The 18,638-nt window shown below is 40.7% G+C and overlaps 1 protein-coding gene across 1 annotated transcript in view; it reads left to right on the top strand.

The window, feature by feature from the left end:
• Positions 1-50: 50 nt before the first annotated feature.
• The window catches only part of TLN2 (talin 2), a 228,549-nt gene continuing 209,961 nt past the window's right edge, over positions 51-18,638 (top strand). Inside the window, exon 1 of the mRNA XM_048081274.2 lies at positions 51-208. The gene's annotated coding sequence lies outside the window, so the exon portion shown is untranslated. The remainder of the gene's footprint in view (positions 209-18,638) is intronic.

Below are 18,638 nucleotides of genomic sequence, written 5' to 3'. Positions count from 1 at the left end.
GGTCCGGGCCGAGCCGGGCCATGCGGTCCCGGAGTGATGACGCGCTTCCTGCCCTCCCCGCCGGGGGTCTGCGCCTCGAGTCCGCAGCGGCGGCAGCTGCGGGCGGCGGCAGAGCGGGAGCGGGAGGAGCGGGGGGAGGAAGGACGGGAAGGAAGGAGGAGAGCAGCGGGCTCGGGTGCTCGGCAGCGCTGCTACGACGCCGTTCCCGGTAGGATCTCGCGGGGACCCCCGTCCTGCCCCGCCGGTGCACGCTGCAGGGGCGCCTGCTTCGTGCCGAGCCGCCGGGAGGGGAAGGCTCCGAGCCCGCTGCGGGCGGGGGGCGGCTGCCGCCGGCCGGTCCCGCGGGTGCGAGCCGCGCTGCGAGCACGGAGCCCCGCGGAGCGCTGCCCGCCCGGCGAGATGCCGCGTCCCGGCAGCGCTGCGCTGCCGCAGCCCCGTGCCCTGGGTCCGGAGCGGAGCCGGGGCGTGGGGGAACCGCGGCTCCCTCGGGGCTGCGGCCGGGTGGTAGGAGGAGGTGGGGGGGGGGGGGGGAGAAAGCTTTCTCCTCGCAGCACGTTGGAAGTGACGACCTCCCAAGGACGGTCGTGCCGTGCATGCAGCTGTGTGTGTGCCTCCCCTGCCCACAGACTCGCGGGACGGCTCCGCTTAGAAGCGGCTCGCAGCCCGCTCCCGTGGGGCCGCCCCCGAGGCGAGGCGAGGGGGTCCGTGAGCCCTGCTGCTCCCTGGCTGTCCCTTGCCCCGGGCTGCCCGGCCCGGTGCTGCTGGACTGTCTCCTGGTGCAGCGTCTTTTCCGCACCACAGGTTGGCCTCCCCCGACGTGCCTGGGCGCCCTCTTTTCTTCCGTGCCACCCTGCCCTGTGGCTGCGGGGTGCAGGACGTGCTCATGCCTTGGGGTGAAACCCGCCATGGTCTGGGCACAGCGCCTGTCCTGGAGCTGGGGCTTCTGCTGCCTTCGTGCTCATCTTCTGAGGGGTTCTGCTGTGCTGACCAGCAGCTTTGATTTATTTGGGTTCTGCATTGGGTTTTGCGTTAAAACACTGCTGCAGTGTCTAGCTGGAAAGACCATGGGAATGTTCATTGATTCAAAAGCTCTGTCAGGTTAAATAACTGCCCGCTTTTCTCCAGCTCTTTTATAAGCTTATTTTACAGAGCTGTGTTTTAGAGCCAAGTTTGGGCCATGTTAAATTTCAAGCCAGAAGGCCAACTCTGGGTTTGAAAGCGTGGTACTTCAAAGCATCAGATCTGCATGGTTGAGAGAGCCCATTAGCTATGGAAAATGCCCATATGATTAGAAAGCAAACAAACAACAGATCTACCAGATAGCTCTTGCTTATGTTCCACAACATTTATTTTTATGTGTGTGTCCACATGTTCTAAGTATAGGCGAAAGTTTCCAGTGTTAGTTAAGAATACCTTACAAATTGTAATATGTGAAAAACTTTCACATTTATTTAAGGTAATGGTCAGATGGTACACCTGTTAGCTAGGTTGATGATGATTGAAGTTGTATGAACTGCTACTTTTGCTTTATCTTTCAAAATATGAAATATTTGAGGCAGTTCCTTGAAATTGAAGGCTACCACAGAGCTAGGAAAAAGCCTCTTGCTTCTGGCAAGTGTGTTTCATATGAGTTTAACAACAGCTCATTTAGCTAACTGGTGCTGCAGAGCTAGAGGGTTAAGCTGAATTTTCTTCCACCTTTCCCGTTTTTGGCAAAATTGTTGAGCCTAAATAGGAGAAGAGCTCTTGTTTCTGGTTGTGAGTCTAAGTCTCCAGGTTAGCCGTGACAAACTTGGTCAATATTTAAGTTTTGAATCTTCGTGTAAAACTTGATAACGAATATAACAATTTCTAGTGGGATATCCATTTGTTTTATCATCCAAATTATAGCATTTTGCCCTGAATGCTTCTGAATAATTGTCCTGTGTGTTCTTAGAGTAACATCTGTTGCATGATATCATGTAATGGAATGTGGTACAGCTTAATTTAAGTTGATTTGAAACGTTGCCATTGCACTGTAGTAGTGCCTCAGAGGGCGAGAGGTTTTTTTGAGGGGTGTGTATGTGATGGATTGGATAGGAGTAGAAGATGCTGAGAAACATGAATTTGCATTTGAACTGCAAAGGATTAAGTACTTTAACTCTGAGCTTGGTTTTCTGTGCAGTTTTTCTTAGACTTCTTTCATGATCTGCCAACTAATCTAATCACCAAATTCTACTTATATTAGGAAATGCATCTGTAGTTTAAAAATATGACTGCAGCACTGTTTTACACTAATCAGTTTATTCAATTCTTTTTTATTTTTGGAGAGGGAGGTGTGGGCTTGACAGAAGTATCTGGCCGTGGCATCGCTTGAACTGCATAATCTTCATGATGACTTGGTTTTTGCTGTGAAAAAATTACTTTATCTGATATTGGTCTGGAAAGACTTGACCCAGCATAGCAAGGATGTTCTGAAGCATTCATAGTTGGACTATGTCACTTTATATGCTTACCTATAGAATATATATCTATCAAATCTGTGCAAATGTGAGGTCTGGGCAGCTTCCAAAAACGCCAGCACTTAATTAGTCATTACAGCTAGACATAAGTAGACATCCACCTCCATTCCTTATTGTGGCATTTTAGGGTCTGATAGCTGCTGCAATAGCAATACTGTGTGTGATGAGATGTGGGCAATGCTGCTTGCTGAACCATCATTCCAATACATAATGTTAGCATTAAAATACCAAAAACAATGTTTGAAGTAATCCTCATCTCCTCTCTAAACTTTGGGGTTTTCAACAAACTGCCAAATATGTAGACATCCTGACTTTTTTTTAAATAAACTAAATTTCTTGCTAAGTTCTCATCCAGATGCTGCTTTTGCACTGGATCATAATTAAGAAGGGGAGAGATGTGTGAGAGCACTGAATCCAGCTTTCCAAAATTCATTTTTTTCCCCACTCATGAATCCTTTAAAGATTTGGCAAGTCTGTTTATACATGTTTCTGCAGACAATAGAATGCTGATGCAAATTGAGAAGAGCAAACAAAATGGTTGGGTGTTGTTGCAAAGCAGGGGGGGAGGCTGTCTCAGTGTGTAATATTTTGCATATTAGGTTTCATTTGTTTGCTTTTGCATTGCAGTATGTCAGTCGGAACACATGTTGCTTGTGTGTAGTTGGAAGTTGTTTCAGGTAGTCTCATCTGTTTGTACCCAAAGAGGAATGCCAGGTTTTCCTTAGTGAGAGTTTTCCTTTTGACCACAGGTGGTAATAAGAACAATAAGTAAATTGAACTGAAGAACTTGTGGTGGCAGGGATGATGCAAATAAAACAGCAGAGCTTTTTTTTTTTTTTTTTTTTCTGTTAGGCAGAATAGTTGAGGCCTTTAAGACTCTGGATGAGACTGTTAGGAGTATGGACATCACATCGCTTTTTAAGCCCTTTTATTTTTGTCATGAAACAGTCTGCTTGTTTTCAAAAAAAAAATAAAAATCCAAGTCCGTTTGTGTTGCAAGTAGCCTGAGCTACTTAGACCTGTAAATGCAAGGCTGAACCACACGATGCTGAAATTCTGGGCCTGCTCAGTTGTTAGAAAACTGTGGCCTTCTATCTCTGGATGCAATAGGCAGATGCCTTTCGAGTGAGGCTTGGTGATGAGCCTGTGGTTAGTTTTGATGTTAATCTTGTAACTGTGAAAGCTGATTTCTGTACCTGCTAATGCTGCTGAAAACCCATTTCATGGTAGTGGCAGAGGGTCATTTCCCTGGGTGTGTTATGTGCACACATGATTATACTGGAATTGAGTTTGAATTAGCCTGCATACTTAAAGCAATTGTGATAACATTTTGATGTTTTCCACTTCCAGCTGCAAGTTGGTATTCCATCCCCCGAGATCCACCCCCTCAATTCTCAAAGCTCCAGTGCTTTTTTGCCAAAGCATATTCATAAAGCCAGAGAACACACTGACTGACTTCACAACATGAGGGTGGCCATACAATAAGTCTTGTCTTAATATATCTTTACAGTACTACGCTGTTGGCTTCTGACTTGTAGTCCCTTTACTTGGCAGCAACCAGCTGAATTTCTGCCAAGGTGGGTCAGACAGGCACCCGAAACTGCCTCACTTGCATTCTCCGTAGGTAGCTCATCTTTCTGTGTTTGGGCAGCAGGAAGAAAGTGGCAACTGAAGTGAATTGTAAATGAACCTTGTGTCTTTCTATCTGGCAGCTTTCTTAACATTGAGATTTTATTTCCATAGAAAAGTGACATTTAACACAGGAAGAGGACAGGAGGGTTTCACTCTTCTAAATCACAGCAAATAACAATTAGGGTGATAAAGAATTAGTGGTACTATACGGGACACGCAGTTTTTCAAGCTGAATAACAATTTACATTTCTATCAGCTGAGGTAGAAGTGTTTGTTACTGTAGTGTGTCAGTGTTGAGTGGGGTGATAACTTAAACGATAGGATTGTCTTCAGTTTAGGAAGGCCTTCAGAGCTGCATAGGGATTTTCTTAGCACATGTATGCTTGTATATTTGTGTCTAATGATCTCTTATTTTTCTTGGGAGCTGATATCTGTAATATTGTTCATTTGCCTTTGTTGCAGCTACCTGGAATCTAGCTTTTAATGTCGTCAATTTACAGAGGTGGTGTGTACTAACGGGAAAGCTGTTTTATTTTATGGAATGTGATACTTAAAGTTCAAATGTAGACGAAATACATAAGCATAAAACAATCTTGAAAACTTACTGGTTGTAAAAGTCAGGCTTGAATGTGTATTAGTGGAAACATTAATTAGCCTTAAAGGCATTGATGGGAAGTATCTCTTATCTTTGACTGTCCAATTTCAATATGCCAAGTACTGTGTAACAGGAAACAGCAAGGTGGTACTTGCTGGAGAGACAGAGGAGAAAGAAAGCAGCCAAGGCAGGGAATGAATTTCTGGCAGAATTGGTAATTCAGCTGTGTTGAAGAAAAGACCTATAGTAATCTATTTGGAAGGACGGTGGTAGGAATGTGATGGTGGTGTAGAACTAAAACACAGTGCTTTAGACGTGATAAAAACGTTGAAATAACAGGACAGAATTGAAATTAATTGATGGTCCTATAAATGGATATATGAATAAATGAGGTCAGGAATCAGAACTTGAATGCTACATTTCCCCGTAGCTTGCAAGTTCTGTGTTTCCTTGTAATCTTCCTATTTTTGGCCACAAATTTTCTTGTCTTAATTTTTGTTCCTGGTTTAAGGAAACATTTCCTGTTGTCAAGAGGTATCTGAGTTACCTGGGGAAAGGATCAAGTGGTCGCCACTGCTGCACAGCAGGACTGCAGGGTCAAGCAGAAAGAAACAGTGGCAGGCCTCCTGAGCCAGAATATCACTGAAGGAACTATTACAGGGAGGGAGAGAGAAATGCCCAGCTTCACTTTAAAACAGCAAAGGCTGTGGGAAATGAGATAATTTTGTTGTGATGTTTATAGCACTCCTGGGAAATGTTATGTGCATTAGCTTAAGATGTACAGTCCCCAGAGGAGAACCCAAGGTCTTATATGCACCCACCCTGGAAAATGTTAATATTTTGAATTAAAAATAATAATAATAAAAATCATTGGCTGGTTTTGCAGTGGTAGGTAAGGCCCAGGTCAGTGTGGTTGTAGGTGAATTGCCTAATTGCATGTTCAGCTGCAGCATGATGCTAACCACACTTAAAAGCAGCTGAGGAAGCCAAGAGAAACATAACTGAATGAATAGAACAAAAACCCGTGAAGGAAGCGTGATTAACTGGATTTTGTGTAGTGAGGTAGGACAGGCCAGACTGTGCATTAGGGAAAGCACAAGCCCAGGCACCAAGAGGAGAGAAAGGGGATTGCAATGAGTTAGATGGGCCTTGTCTAAGGCCACTGTATGTAGAAGATGTAGTGAAGTATGGGATCAGTTCAAATGGCTTCATAGGTGCTATATGGGTGAGCGACATTTTGTCCCTTGAGAGACGAGAAAACAAAGGCCAGGGGCTAAACAGAACAAACCCTTCCCAGGAGCAGAAAATAGTTTCCTAGTAATGCTACCTGTATCCATTGCACTGACTGTGGTAGTTGGAGAACGTGGTTGCTTGAGTTTTTCCTCCTTTTCTATACTGCCCTGTTGTGTTGTCCAAGACAGCCACCTCATTCCAGAAGAAGCAGATACTCAGCTCATATGGGGAGATGCATAGCTGTTCCTGAAAGAAAACGGTCCAGGCTTGAGAGATCCCATGGTAGTGATCACAACAAACCATCCCACATTAACACCAAGTCTTTAAGTACCAAAGTACCCTGGAAAACAATACTATGAAGCTTGATGATCTCGAGGAAAAGAATTATGTTTAGTAGCTGACCATGTAGTTGCACAGTATGGTTTACAAGTCCAGCTGTGCAAATCAGATAAAACCTGGGAAGTTTTCATGGTGCAGGGTTTTGAGTGTGCCTAATAGTGTTATGATGTGTTTTTTTGTGTGTGTGGGGGGGAACATGGTAACCATGCATTTGGAATTGTATTATCTGTCTTCATGCTTTCCTTTGTAGGTAATTCATGGCAAATCCTGTGGTGTCTAGCCAATGCTGTGTTAAGAATGCTGCTGGCCACCCTGGGTGACAAATACTCAGCAGCTGTACCACTTGGGGACAGACATCGTGGAATCAGGCAGGCCTAATACTGGCCATGCTAGCCAACCATTTCTGCAATAGTTGCTCTGTTCATTAGTGTTAGGGAATCTGGTGCTTAATATAATTATCAACATTTTATGAAGTTGCTTTGGGAAGTTCTGTAAGAGTCATCTTAACACAAAGTTCGGCAGCTGCTCGGTGTGTGTGTGTGCATGCACGCCTGTATTAAATCACTTTGAGCTACCTAAGCATGCTAACTACCCTGATTTAACCAGATACCAGAGTTTCCTTTGGTTGAGGCTTTTTTTTTTTTTCCCTCCATATAGAGGAGGTTGTTACAAAGAGTACTGTTAGCTCAGCTCTAAACCAGAGATTATTACTCGGTTTTATGAACAGTCTGGAACAAGGGGTGCTGTTTGTTAGTAACTTGTGCCTGTTTTAATAAAAAAATTATCTACATTTATTTGTTCATGGAGGTTCAAGTCATGTTCTCTTAGTCCGATGAATACTTTGTCTTTAGCTCTTTGTTGTTTGGTCTTGATAAAGCATTGCTTTATACAGTTTACCATGCTTCGTTGTCTGACAAGCCTTGACCCTATGAGGTATTTTTAATTCTGTAATTGCTGGTGGGATGGTGATGGCATGCTATAGCCCATCGGTGTGGGTTTCTGGGTTTTCACGGTCTTGCAGTGGGGTAAGATCACTTGCTTGTTCTTAACTTCCAAAACTTCATTTTAGTCTGCAGCTTTGGGTGCTACCTCTTGCTTTGTGTGCACTACGCATGAACAACAAAACCCTATTTGTTTTTTTGCCTCACTTTGTGAGATCTAGTTCTAGTGTGATATATTACCCGTTTCCTTACATGGCAACTGACAAGCCACCGATGAAGCTGTGAGTAGTGTTGTAGTCATTGTTAAACTGAAGTACTTGTGTTCAAATACTGATGATCAAAGCAGAGTGGGAAGGGGGATTTCAAGTCTGTTTGCTCAGGTGTTGAACTGAGGTGTTCAGGATCCTGTATTCTTGCATAGTTGCGTATTAGAAAAACTGCTAGCTGTGCATTGATCCAGCTGGTTGATGCACATGGATTTTTAACGAAAAAAACAAATCTGCCATGGTATCTTTGCATGCAACATACAGCAACGCTTTTCAAGCGAGATGAGATGAACAAAATCACAGCTACAGAGGGCCCTAAACCACTTGGTTAGAATTCCTTGTCTTCACTTGCCTTGCATTCTTGTACTTAAAATGGGGTGTTAGGTAATGTGACCCCTGTGTGTTGTGTTAGCAAACAAATTCTAATGATCACACCTTTGTGAAGTGTGGCCTCAGGTCACGTCACGCAAACTTTTAGAAATAAACATTCCTAAATAATTGAAGTATTTTTTTCTTTTGTCTAGGACTTCTAAGAAGGGACAGTAATTCTTAACTCAGTTTTTTTATTGGCCAACACAATGTAGTTTTCATCCTGCCTTAGGCTACAGAGCTTCCCTTAAAGATAAGTTTCAAGTACCTGCTAAACATCTGCTATCAGGCGGCAATACTGTCTTTGTACCCACCCAATAAGTATATCTCTTCACGTACAGCTCAGCTTTTTGTAGCTGTCATGGGAGTTGTAAGGAATTAAACACAACTTCAGTCCCTGAAGAGGATGCAGAAGCAAGGTGGGATTGCTGATAACAGTCCCTTCGGTAAAAAGGGAAGATTAAGGAGGGAGTTGCTTTTCCAGTTGTTTACAAGGAACCTCATAAAACAAAAGGAAAAATTTAGAATGAGGACAGAAAATACATGGATAAAAGAAAAAAGAGAGGCAGGTGTTTCTTTTAACTGTAGTTACAGCTTTGTAAAGACAGAAGATATGCAGTATAGTGCAATTGGTATTGACTAATCTTTTATTTTCTTGACTCTATGCTTAAAATTTCTTGCTCAAGTTGTATCTTTCGTTATTTAAAATAAAATTGCATTACTACCTGTGAAGTAGTCTTTGCACTAGTATGATCAGATAGGGAAAGCAATCATCTTAACTTCTAGAAAGTCTTGTTTCTATGTAGTGAGTATGTGGTACCTACGTGTATTTCTTAAAGGCTTTTTTTTTTTTTTCTTTTAGAGTTAAATTATTTTTAAGAGGAGAGTCCCCAATTTACCTTATTTTATTTGTGACGTTTTCCTATACATTTATTCTGTGGGATCCCTCCCTCATTTGGAATGGGTAAGAATAGCAGGAAGCAGCTGTGGGTGCTACTTCACATGACAGGTGAGTCAAGATGCTGGAGACATGTTATGCAAGTGATGTTTACCTTCCTTCAGGTAAAACCACCTTCCTTGGTGTTCCTTAGAGGACAATGGTTTTTTTTTTCTGCCTGGTCAATTTAGAGATACTTGAAACATTTGTACTTGTTGGGAAGTTGCCGTTGGAAATTCTAGCAATTCATATTTGAGATGTCTCCAACTGGCTTAGAATTAGAAAAGCTTTCTTCTGACAATACTTACAGAATATTCCAATGCACAATAGGAAAATGCTTGTTACTCTGTACTACACAATTAGGTAGTATGTAACTATGTACTTACTGAGTACTACGATAATAAAGACCTAGTAGTTGTACAACCAAGCTTGTCTAAGAAGCATGACTCTTGGAAGCAGCTGGTTGGATCTAGGCTTGGACAGTGCTGGTTGACAGAGCACTGTGAGTGTGTCAGTGACCACTAGGTAAGGAAACAATGGGCACGTGTGATAGTGGAGCTGGAACAAGTAGGGCAGAGGTTAGCCTTTACTTCTCGTTCTTGCTTCTTGTGCTTTGGGGGTTAAGGAATACTTGCATGAAAGCAACTCTTTCTTCAAAATGAGGCCAGACTGAAGTATTTGTACAAAAAAACTTCAGGTGATATGGTTTGGGCAAGAATGTGAACAAGTGAACCTGTGTTAAAGTTCAGCATACTTTGATTAGGTAATGCAAGTCTTGGGAACAAGGAAGTGAGATGTGAATGGTGTTGCAGTATCCTGGTGCTAGTTCTTTACTCTAGAAATTCAAGGGGTTATAACAAAGAATCTGTTTGTATTCATCAAAAAAAGCTGTAGTGTCATGTGGAAGATGCAAGTCCTGACTAATAGTTATTGGAGTTAATTCAGAGCAGAATTTCAAAAGCTAGAAATGTACATTTCCAGCAACCCTTGGTTTCCATTGCAGCTTTGATTTTTATTCAAGAAATGAAGTGGGGATCAAGGGCACACAATCAATAAGCATTGGCCTCTGTTAAGTGTGTGGTGTCCGGGGACATATAACCAGCTTTCTGGAGCCATCCACAGTTAGATGTCTGGAGACTAAGGCCTTTGTTTCTCCTTGTTTAGTTGCATCTACTTTGGAAGGCTTTCTTTGGCACACAGAAGGGAAAAGGTTCTCACCTCTTCAGCAAAATCCTTTATGTAAAGAGGATACCCTTAGGAAGGTTTTGATTATAACAGAAGTTCTGACAAAGATGATTTCTATATTATGTAAACTTGAAATTTTCTGCCCGATACATGCATGAGCAGATAGTGGCTGTTGTTTCCACTCAAGGGGGGTGGAGTTTAAAGACAGTGTGCTTAACCATCTAATTGTTTAATAATAAAAATTGGCAGAGCCTTGATCTTAAGGTTCTCTCATCTGAATGTTATACTGCAAATGAATGATATAGTGGTGTGTCTTCCTAGTGGGATGAGTAAAGAACTAAAGCATTTGAAATGCATTTGCTTTAGAGGAGTCTGATTTTCTTGCACTGGAGGAAATAAGCTGATGGTTATACTGCTCTGAGACGGTCTGGAAAAGTCTGCAAAGTGCTACAGCTTATGAGTATAATAGATAACAATTTAAGTTTGCTTATATTGACAGCTAGTGGTTTCAAGTGGTCTCTTGGCTTGTTCGGCAGCAAGTCTTGCAATAGTTAATGTCTCATGCAGCTAAACAAAGAAGCAGTCTTCCTTGGGTGTTTGGAATAAATATATAGGCCAAAGGCAGTGCTCACCAGGTAGTGCAGAAAATGAATTTTTAGTAACATGGCTTTGAAATCCCCAAATCAGGAAAAGAGGAAAAGAATCTCATTTTTCCATGTATGTTCTGTTGTCCTGCTGTGTCTTCTGTTTAATGGTTTCAAATACATAGCAACTTAGTGTTACATAAAACAAAGTGTAGATAGGAGGAGGTTTCCATGCTTCTAACTTCATTTGAAGTGTGTTGATACCATCTCTCATTGAATGGAGTTGTTCTAAGTTCTAGTCCTACTGGAATAGCTGTGCAATGGTGTTTGTGCTTACTGTTTGTTTATTAAGGTGTTGCTAACAATCACACAAGATAGAAGTGCAAAATGAAGATTGTTGACAGGGCTCAGTAGCAACTACAGGATCCTGAACACTAAGAAAAATGGTTTTTAACTTGCTAGGGCCCTAGGTTACGTCTAGGATGTAAGGATTTAGGTTTACAACTTGGAAAAGTGCATCTCTGGGCAATGTGGAAGACTGCATATACACTGCAAAACTGGTTTACACTTGATATTTGTAAGAAGGACTGCAGTAGCATTCAAGTAAAGAAAGCTTTTTGATTGTATTTTGAGAAGATAGGGCTACCCTTGTCATATGACTGTTACTATGCTTGAAGACAATGCAGATTCTTAATGAGGTGGTCAAGTTGTGTTTTCTGTCACATATACTTATGATGTTCTCTTCTACCAAATGCAGTTTTTCTGTTATCCATGGAAGCAGTTGAAGTCTTTGAAATACAACGGAAATCTGTGTACCTGGAAGTACACAGAACCATCGCACCCTCTATCAACGAATTACTGGCATCTATTTTTTGTTTCTGCATTCTCTTTCTCTCTCTTTCTCTCTCTCTCTCTCTCTCTCTCTGGGAAAAGTGAGCTTGGTAGCTTAAGGCCAAGTTCTCCGGTCACTCGATACTTCATTCTTTTCGCACGTAGCCCATCTGTGGATTCCAGGGCACTTCTGGGGATCAGAGCTGGGTAGCCGTGTGGGCAGGACTGATGTGGTTATACATGCTACAGTCAAAGTCCTCAACTTAGCACAGTTCAAGTTGAGACTCTTAAGGGGACCAATTCTGTTTGTTGCTTTGTATGTATAGGTATTGGCTGAAGGATCAGAATTTTGCCCTTCTCAGAAACATTATAGGCATGTGTTTGCTCTATCAAAGGTGAAGTCAGAGACCTCCTTAAAGGGTGAGGTGAAAGAAATTAAGTGTCGTAGCAAATGGAGTTCCTAAGCCCAAATGTCAGGCTTGGATTTGTAAGAGTAATCTGAAATACTGACTGTGCAGGCATATTTTGACCAATGGCTTGAGTTTGAGGCTTTATTAAACTTGTATCCCCCACCCCATCTTTCATATCCCCTTCTCCAGTAACCTTTCATATACTCTGTGAACATGGTGACAAGTCTGAATTGCTGTGTTCTGATGATATGAGAGAAGCCCGGAGAGTAGATTATGCACATCAGTGTTCATTTTAAAAGTCTTCTCTTAATCACAAAAGTATGTACTTTCTCAGGAAACTTAATATTTTCAAATTATTGCATAAGTAAATTAAAAAAAGAAAAAAACAAAAACACAAAAGCAAACAGTTTCCAGATGTGCCCCATCAGGTTTGGCTAATGATAGATGTTATTTTAAGTGTATTCAACAGATGCCATTCCTAACATTACTGTAGTAGGGATTTTGTTTCCTGTACAGCTGACATTCAGAATCCAGTTGTGTTCATGGTATCACTGAATAGGAATTACCAAAAGTATAATTCAAATGTAGCAACGTATTTTTATGAAACTATTTGTTAGCAGGATAAAACGAAGACTGTATAGGTGAACAAGACTATTGCATTTAACACTGGTGTTTTAAGTTAAGAACATCTGAAGCACATTTTACTATAGGCTCGGATATCGAAGGTACTGGCCTAATAATCTGAAAACCACTTCTGACAACACTTGTTGAATAACTTGTTACTGATGATGCTGTACATGACAAATTTAGCTATTTTTTGATAATGAAAGTGCAGCTTTTAACGTTGATGGGTGAATTGCTATCTATCACAATGAATATTGAAAACCAAATCTAATGATACTGAGCTAGGTTGTATACCTAATATATTTTGTCTTGAAATAGTTAGCAATTTGGGAAAGGTTAAAAGTGTGTTGTATCCATTTTACCTGGGAGTATATTCCTTCGTATTCAAGAGGATATAACTGACCTCATCTTGCAGTGATGTTTAACTTTTATTATAGTTTCTTCCAGCTTCCTGAGCATTAATATCACTTTGACTGAAGAACTTGCAAGGAGGCTTTTAGCATCTGGCATGCTCTCTACTTGTGTGTTGTTTAGGATTTTATCTGTTGCAAATTCTGTTAAACTTAGTTAAGATGAGCTGTTATGTGTGTGCTTTTAATTTTCTTGCTCATTTTTAGTGGCAAAAAAGAGGAAACTAAGATTTTGTTAATTTTGACTTGTACCTGGAATATGAGGAGCCCATTTTTTGGTGCACTGTAACTGTATCATGTATACTTAAGATGAAAGTCTGTTAGCCTTTGTTACTACTTATCTCAAAACTCAAAAATACATTTCTTGGATTTTGGTGTTTAACTTTTGTTTCTTAAATACCTGTTTTTTCTTATTTGTGAAGCTTTAACTTTTAGGGCAAATATGTATGTGTTTTTCCTTTATTTTCTTGCCTTCCTTCCACCCTCCCCAATTGCTGATATGGTAAACACTCCCAAAATATTTAGTAGCTGCATACTGGAGTGCAGCCTGTGAAAATAAAGGTGTCATTCCATGGAAAATGAACACCTGCAAGCACTGCTGCAGTTACTGTCCTATGTTCCTATTTTGAGAAGAGCAAATCCTATTATACCTCTACTTCAGTAATTTTGTCTCTTTAACTAGGTGTTTCAAGACTTCAGATGAATGCCATCTAAAAAAAACAAAAACCAAAGAAGCAAACAAACAAAAACAACAACAACAAACCCTCACAAATTCAGTGTCCAGTTATCAGGGATAGTGCACTTGGCCTCTGTAAAAAGCTGTTTTCTTTGATGGTTGGCAGATCACAGGACAGATAGCTGCTCTGCTTTGATTCTCCTTTTGCTACTCTAAATAGGGAGCATATATTTCAATTGCTTGGTGTTAATACTAAAAACAAGCCTTGCTTTTTCATGTTGGGTGTGGTTTACAAGAAATACTTAGTTCCAAATCCTGGTAAGAAGAGCTCATTACCAAGTTGTTCCAGCAGCACAGAGATGCACCATCCAGACGGAACAGTTGTCATTAATTTCACTTTCTTCTCAGTTCATTATGTTCTGTGTGAAGATGGGGAATTTATTCATGGATTAGCAGATATTGATAGCAACAATTCTGCAAGGTTCGAATCTTACATTAAGGGGGTAGAGCTTAGACTTCCTATCCAGTGAGGAACCTAACTTTGCTGTGGAGTCTTAAATCCTGTGTGGCAGTGCACACAGGAAATAGAGTGAAGCTGGGGATGCTTGTGTTACATGAGTGACTGACTTCTCATCTCTTTCTCAAATACGATTTTTTGATGTACTTAGATCATGTAAGGTTGTTGATTGAACCAGTGTAAATCTTCAAGGTCCATTAAAAACTGGATTCTACTCCATAAGTTATGTTTTAAAGCAAATCTCACCAGCACTTAGTATAATTTCATGCGTGCTTTTCTCTGGAAGTCTTTTTGTTTCCTTTCAGCAGTAGGTAAAGGGTTTGCTGTTGGTACCAGGTTGTAATAGCTGCCTTATCAGAAGACATGAAACTTTTCATGCAGAACTCTGATCACTATTCTGTGCTAAGCTCTGTAGTAAACATGGTTCTAAAGCCTGTTTCTTCCTTCAGGTAAGCAAAGAAAATGCAGGTTCTGTGCTGGTTCCTGTGCTGGCAAAGAATTTGTGGTGATTCCAACAGAGCAGCAAGCTGATGTTCATTCTCTTGTGTGCAGGAGCATCTACAAACCAGCCTCCTGACACGAGTAGCTACAGTGCTCACTGCCATTCACTTTTTCCAGAAATTAATACCATAAATGAACTATAGTACAACACTTAGCTTCTTGATGTAGTTAGGGCAGAAAAACATTTGGGCAATGAGTTGACAGAAGACTTGTTTGACTTCCGGTGTGCCTAGCAAATAAAATCCCCTCCTAACTCTTCAAAATTCAAAACATTCTTACATTCATAATTTGAATTAGTGTTAATTAATTTGACATTAGGATGGAAGTCATGATCAACAGCGTGCTTTGATTTTTTTTTTTATTATTTTTGTGGGGAAGCAGATGTAATTAATGACACCCACTTTTTTGAAGCTGGACTAGAAGCTGGAGACTCCCTTTGAAAGAATGTTTCCGTTTATTGAAGTTTGCTTTCTAAAGGATACTTGCAGCCAAACAAAATTTTCATATAAGCCAAAGTAATGTAAAATCTATTCCTACAGCTGATAAGGAAACTAGTGTTAGTTGTGCTTCCTTACTCCACATTTCAGTGCCAGCTACTTCAGAGTTCATTGCATTTGGCATTAAAAGAAATAACACACAGAACACTAACTGCTGACTTTGTTACTGGTTTGTTGTAGAGATGGTCAGTGTAGTTTGTCTCACCAGTTTATGAAGTTTTCCAATTGTTGCTTTAGAGCATTTTGTTTGAAATACTTATGCCTTTTGTTTATTTCTCCCTTCTCAGCAGAAGTAGCTTAGAGAATTGAGTGTTAATTTGGAAATGACCTTACTTGCCTTCATTTACAAATAGCAGTGAGAAAGAAGGGGATTCCCCTGCTGCTCATGCCCCATTCATGGCTTCCTTTTTCTGTTCAAACTGTACCTTACAGTGCGCTGTGACTTTGAGCCCTCAACAAGTTGCAACAAATTCAGCTGTACTCCAAAAACAATGCACTTTGGGTCTTGAGCTGGTAAAGTCACTGTGATAAGTGTTGGGTTTTTTTTTTGTTGTTGTTGTTGTTTGTTTGTTTTTGCCTGGGACAGGATAAAAAACTAGGTAACAGGAGACTTGTCGAAACGATTCTTTTGATATTCATAGCTACATGCTATTTTGCGTATTTCATGCATTGATCTGCTATGCTTGAAATTTGAAGAAAATAAATCTTGAATGAATGATAGAAAGGAAAAAACTTTTTGTTTATATTGCTTTCCCTTACATGGCTATGGTTCTTGTACTGCAGCTGTTATGGAAGCTAAGTCCTTGGAATAAATGATGAAGGAACTTAGCAATGTTTTGGTGTGTGTTCTTTCTTTAACATTAAAAAAAAAATCTTCAAAACTATCTGTGATATAAAACATTAATAAAAACGCACTCTTATTAAATCAGGTATTTTAATATCACTATTGCTAAGCGTTCTCAACAATTCAGTTACACATATTGCAATGCTAGCTAGTTGATAATTGTCTTACTAAAATGTATCTTTGGCCAAATATAGGTAGGTGCTGGCATTTACCTTGTATGCTGTCTTCAGATCTTACTACTTGTATCTCTGACTTTGCAACGCAGTAAGTGTTGGTGTGTTGGAAGCAGCTGATTACTTAAAACACGATTGATACTTGATCTAGATCCTTGATCTTGAAAGTAATACCACTGGGACAACAAGAGTCCTAAGTCAGTGATTTCTAGTGGACTGAATGAAAAACACCTGATTGCTGCACTGCTGCGTAAAATGCTCTGTATCTGGCAGGTGGATGATAAAGCAGAGTTGGTGTGCCGTTATTTTGTGCATGATGTGATTCAGTTGTTTAAGGGAAAATGGAGTTAGCTTGGTTTCTGACTTAAGGGATAATGAAACTGATTGGGCCTAGGTATTTGTTTTATATCATTTATCAAATCAAGGTACTAAAACTGTGGGAGAAATTAGAATTAGTCTGAAAAAGGTGAGCTGCAAATAGACTCATGTCAGTGTTTCTCCATCCTTCTGCTCTCATCAGACAAGCTAAAATCAGATTTGTCTGATTCAGCCTCTCCATGACTGACACAACTAGGTCAGGAGCAGCGATTGTTTTTGCACAGCATCTCTTGCTTGTGGCCTGCTTCCCCACCCGCATCCCTTGGGTGCCCATTGTAGTGTAATTCTCCCTTAGAGATTGGACATTTTGTAATTTCACGTGTTGGATCTTTGTCACCTATGTCTTTTAATTCAAAATGCTCAACCTAAGATTGCTGAAACAGTTAATAACTCAGTCCTTCAGATGTGATCATTGTTTTTTCTTCCCTTCTGCTGGCTTCAGTACTCAGTCATTGATTCTACACTCAGAACTGTTCCTAGGTTTTCATGCTGTCAGCAATACTAGCCAGAATCATCTTTTTCACTAAAGATGCACTGGAAGTAACTTCCTGTTCTTCTACTTAAAACCCTTCGTGAAAATCATTACTTAATTTTTCATTTCTTTTAGTTTCAGGTGAGAAATCTGCCTGCTAATAGAATGTTTAGTTGGCTTAAAACTTGTTCTTTTTTTTTGTCCCTTCTATGCTGTTATGTTCAATAGTCTGTTGAACTCAGTTTCATGGTATTTTGAGAGTACCACTGAGGGAATGTAATTTTTCAACAGGGCTTGATATTGTGGACCCTTAAGCTGTTGCAGACAACTTTAAAAACTCCAACACGTAAACTTATTTGTTAGCGTGGCAAGAGCTAGAATTTTTGTTTTTCAGATCTTGTTAATGAGCATGGTTACCGTTACGAGCAGATGAGTTCTCAGTAAGCTTAGCTTTCGGCTGCAGTTCAGTTGTTGAATGTAAGAACTGGGGGGGTATGCACTGGAAGTGCCTACATAGCATAATGTATGATGTCCTGATGGCTTTCCGAAGCAAAGTTATTTTTAGGGCAATGAGGCAGGCAGTATCTCTACAGGTGTTACTGTGCATATATGGCTTGTGAAACATGATTTGTAGTAGTAGGTTTCTCAGTGAAGAAGCTACAGCTATCAGGAGCCCTGGATCTTACATGTTGCTGTTTGCTGGACTTCACTCCAGCTGTGTGCAGTCTTTGTGAATCACTAATGCCTCATGCAGGCAGCTGGTTGACCAGTAACATCACTCCTTAGAGAACTGAAAAAAATTAAGACTAATTGTAGAATCTCTTCTGTTAGGACCTGAACAGACCTGCCCAGAAACCCTACAACACTTGAGCTTTGAATACCTCACAGCTTTAGCTTTGAATACCTCTGTGGGCATTATTTTATAACTTGCTAGGCAACATGCTGTTAAAATCTTGCTATTGCTTTAGTTAAATTGATATCTACTCAATTTTAAGTGACTGAAACCCAGAAGTATTGCCATTGTTGGTTGTTGTCTTCTATGCGCCGGTTCTGGTGCATAGGTCTAGAGGTAGCTCTATAATTGTGTACTGCATCTGCAATATGTTGGTTAGAGCTTGGAGAATTTACAAGCTTGTTAGGCATCAAACAATGGTTTGAAAATAGTTATGTCCCCTGGCTGGACTAGTGGGGAAACTCTAGCTGCACAATTGAAAGTACAGTGGAAAAACCCTAAGGAAGTAGACTTGAAAGTGAGTTGAATAGTCCATGTCGTCGGTCCTTGATCCTTAAGGTCAAAGGAGATGTGCCTACAATTTTCCCTTACCTGTTCATGCATGTGGGCATGATGCATATGTATGTGTGCACACAGAGCTAACCTCAAATAAGCAATTGCTGTGTCCTCTGTTCTGTCCAGTAGAAGAATGAATTTACAAAAGCTGTGGCCTGACATTGTAGATATCCCTGTGAAAGACGCAGGTTGGTTTGATACCTGATATCTACTTGTTTCTCCCTCTGTTTCTTCTCCTAGCATTACCAGGCTCCCCAGATGAAATCAGGAGGGTCTGTAGCACAGGCTTCGCATTGATTTGGTTGGTAGCTGTGCAATCAACTCCATTCACAGAGCTGTTTCTTGTGTGTGAATGAAGGTGGAAATGCTGTATGCATTTGTCTGAACTATGCGACAGGACAATTTTTTTTGTCCTAAGGACAGAAATGTAAGGTA

This window comes from Anser cygnoides, chromosome 11 (genome assembly GCF_040182565.1).
Source record: "Anser cygnoides isolate HZ-2024a breed goose chromosome 11, Taihu_goose_T2T_genome, whole genome shotgun sequence".
Classification (NCBI taxonomy): Eukaryota; Metazoa; Chordata; class Aves; order Anseriformes; family Anatidae; genus Anser; species Anser cygnoides.
The sequence above is the reverse complement of the archived record's forward strand: the minus strand, read 5'-3'. Positions and strand labels throughout refer to the sequence as shown.